The sequence below is a fragment of the Phascolarctos cinereus genome, unplaced genomic scaffold (genome assembly GCF_003287225.1).
Source record: "Phascolarctos cinereus isolate Bilbo 61053 unplaced genomic scaffold, phaCin_HiC Scaffold_4;HRSCAF=312, whole genome shotgun sequence".
NCBI classification, from domain to species: Eukaryota; Metazoa; Chordata; class Mammalia; order Diprotodontia; family Phascolarctidae; genus Phascolarctos; species Phascolarctos cinereus.
In genome coordinates this window covers 525,942,960-525,946,819 of record NW_027555847.1, presented here as the reverse complement: position 1 = coordinate 525,946,819, position 3,860 = coordinate 525,942,960, and the positions used below count along the sequence as shown (strand labels likewise).

The following is a 3,860-nucleotide window of genomic DNA, read 5'->3' as shown; positions in this document are numbered from 1 at the left end:
AATTCAGTGTAAAGATATGTAAATGGAAGATGTATCATGTATGAGGAATAATAAGATAATTACTTCAACTAGACCATAAAGTTTGTGGAAAGTTGCCATAAACCTAGAGAGTTTGGTTGGTGCAAAGTTCTGAAGTGTTTTTTTAAATCATATTTTGAATTGTTCACAAGCATTTTCTACATAATCCAACATACAACAGAGAAATGGAACATCTTTCTTTCAAATCTGTATACAATGGAAAAACACACACATACACAAAGTTTAACTAGTATGCTCTAGGTAAGTTGACAGTTTTTATAGTCTACAAGTAAGGAATTATATAAAAATAATTAGAATTTACTCAGCTTCAGTCATTTTCATAGCTAAGTGTTATTCTGCTTATTAAAACTTGATGCTAATCAGGCTTCAAGTGTATACCTACACCAATTTGTGGTACTGTTCCGAGCTTGTTTGTTCTTCAAAATTACTAATATACAAAATTTTGTTGCAAGTAGGGGCAAGCATTTGCAAAACCCAGCTTGTTGCACGAATGAATGTGATGCAATTCCTTCCCAAGCAACGGACTTCCATGTCATCAAGTTGTCACCAGAATTATTTGCTTATTATATGCCTATATCCACAGATGAGTTGAAAATCAAATTTAGTGTTTAATTAGTGCTGTTTTTATCTAGGGGAAAATATTTATCCATTTGAGATTTAATGTGTTAAAAAATGACCACCAAAAATAAGCTCATTAAATTTATTTTAAAAATCATAAGACATTTCTTATAAAAGAGAATTATATTCTGCACACTCCTTTGAATGGATGCTAGGAGCATGTGGAGTATTGATACTCTTTCTCTCCTGCCCCCCCAATAATGACAGTGATCACAAAGCAAGGGGTTCACAATAGTTATACGAGGGGCAAAAAATTATTATCATTATTATTACTTACCACCAACAATGAACAAAAATAAAATTCACTCTTGCTTCTGCTCTTTAAAAATTTCAGTGTTAGTTTTGTGCCCCCTTTCCCACCTTGTTTGTAAGGAAGTAAACCATTACATCTGGTAAACAGCAAACATTTCACTGCATGTCAAACTCAGAATACCTATGAAGCAGAGGAATGTTGGCTTTTTAAACAGAAGCAGATTAAAAAAAAATAAAAGATGCAGAACTCCTTCAGTTCTTCACTAATCTTTTTTTCTTTCTAGGCAATGGGGTTAAGTGACTTGCCCAGGGTCACACAGCAAGTTAAGTGCCAAGTGTTTGAGGCCCGGATGTGAACTCAGGTTTTCCTGACTCCAGGGTTGGTGCTGTACCCACTGCTTCACCTAGCTGTCCCTCTTCACTAGTCTTAAAAAAGAAAACAAAACAAAAAACAAACCCACAACATTCCAGAATAATGCTTCACACTATAAAAATGAATATATATGTATATATATATATATATATATATATATACATATATATATATATATCTTGCATTAAAATCCTTCAATATCTGCATACTGTTTCATACTGTTTTGCAGTAAATACTGTGCATTCTGCATATGGTCTTCTGTTCCTGTAATGTTAATAATTTGATCCTCAGATCCTTCCAAAGGCTCATCAGTTTTTATTGATGCTCCAAAATCATGATGTGTGTGATTCACTGACCACCTTTGCCTACAACAGATGTAGCCAAATCTTTGGGAATAGTTACTTGTGTTGTCATAATGGGTTCACCAAGATCACCACATGAGCCATAGCCCTCTGTGTAGGAATAAGCATATCCAGAACCACCTGTAAACTCATGGTTCTTAACCTGTGGTTCATAAGTCATCTCTCATTTTGAAGGACTCCATGTATGTATTGCAGAATCTCAGGTCTCATCAGCACTAAAAGCACCCATGCCATCATAATGGTCACTAGGTCTTCCTCTTCTGTCATAAGCCATAAGATCTCCTCCTCTAGATGGTGGTGATGGAGGAAGAGGAAGATTCTGAGCTCTGCTACCACTCCTTCCACCATGTCCAGGAGGAGGTTGTGGGGGTCCTCTGCAAGGGGTCATATCTTCATAATGTCTTCTAGATGGGGACACAGGATGCCCACCACAACTGGGGAAGGGCATTCTATTAAAGCTTCTTCTTCCTCTCATAGGAAATCTTATAGGGTGTCCTTGTAGATCATCAAACATCATGGTGAAACCATAATAGTCATAGGTTTCACCATAGGAACTGGGATTACAGGGCTATGCACATCCTTTAATGGGAGAATCAGATATAAGATACAATATGGTCTTCATGTACTCCACAACCCTATCAGGCTTTCTGCTGATAAGAACCATTCTATTCATGTAATGAGGACAGCATTGCTGGAAAAGCTTGATTGTTGTCTAAATGTCTCTCGAAGTTCTTTGATTTTAGCACCTTTGACCCCTATAATCCTTCTGCCAGACTTTGGTGAATCAACAGTCTTAACTATCAGTCAAAGTTGTTTTTTATATAGTGTTTGTAATTTAAGCATTTCACAGCATCAGATTTCAGTGGGAGCTGGTTGCAGTGGCTGATGGCAATTGCAGGCACTCTTCTAAGTAGTGATGATTTTCTTCAGCATTTCTCCAATTGTTTCAGTATCTTCACTGGTACTCATTATGAACACGGGACACTGCTGTCTGGGACTGAAACACTGGCATTTTAGTCTGCAGGAAGTGCTTTAATATTTTTGCCTCCTTTCCCAATCACTGCTCCTGCAGTCTTGCTTTGAAGCAAAATGAGCAGTTTAACAATTTTGTCAGTGTTTCTAGAACTTTTAAAGGCCTGCTCCTCCTCCACATCTTCAGCAGGGCTTACCAAATTCACCATTGCTTTCAGTATAGAGGAAGGTTTTTTTTTTTTTTCTGGCTGCTCAGTCTCCATTTTCTCAGATTAAATGGGCAGACAATCACAAAAGGCCACCTTCTTTTCTACTCAGCTACTGCCCTAGTTGATCAGAGCTAAACAGAGAATGAGTGTAGGCCTTCCACTCCCCTCTCTCAAGTGTTTTGAATGAAAACTAGAGGACTTTATAGTTGCCCTTAGAGGGAATGAGGAGCCACTGGAGTTCACTGAGTACAGGAATGACAGAGTCAGACTTTAGAAAAATTCCTTTGGTCAAAACATTGGGGACTTAAAGCTTTTGCAGATTATTTTGCAGATTACCATGCCACCACAAAGGATCAAACCTTTAGGAAGGAATCACACAGACTTCTGAAACTAAAAATAGGAGTGATTCTGAATGATTCTCAGATAACTGTGTGATTATGCATCTGTTACAGAGACTTTGTTTGAAAGGAAAGTCCATTCTAACTATGGTTCTGAGAAATACCATATTTCACCACATAATCATCACCATACATAAGAGTAGCCCCCTGTTCTTTTTTTTCAGGGTGAAAATTGGTTTATCACCTTTCATCACATAATCATAGCATAATTCACTATGCCACTTAAAAAAATAAACAGAGCAGCAATGTATTCACCAGTGGCATATGGATATATATTTATCTCCTGCTCTTGGAGAGCCAGGAACCCATACTTCTCAGAATAAGCCCATTGTGAGTACTCAATTTTAATGTATGTTTACAAGTATTGTGTGTGTGCTAATCTTACACTAAAGACAGTTTAGTAATAAATGATTTTTAAGTAATTCTGGCACAATTTTTAAAGCTTCATGTAATGGTCTCACCCCACTTGTTTTGCAAAAAAAAAGGGCATAAAACCTGTGACAATTATGCAGTAAAATATGGTAAATAGACCAGTCCTTTGGAGATATGGGTGATGGAGAGGAGGCAATAGACAGAAAGAGTTTTCTCCTTCTCTGATTATTTATTGAGGGTAAAAAAATATCTATTTACTTTTATA

General features: G+C 36.9%; 1 pseudogene; it reads right to left on the bottom strand.

The window, feature by feature from the left end:
* Nucleotides 1-1,466: 1,466 nt before the first annotated feature.
* On the bottom strand, nucleotides 1,467-2,879 carry LOC110207753 (heterogeneous nuclear ribonucleoprotein K pseudogene; annotated as a pseudogene).
* Between the last annotated feature and the right edge of the window lie 981 nt (nucleotides 2,880-3,860).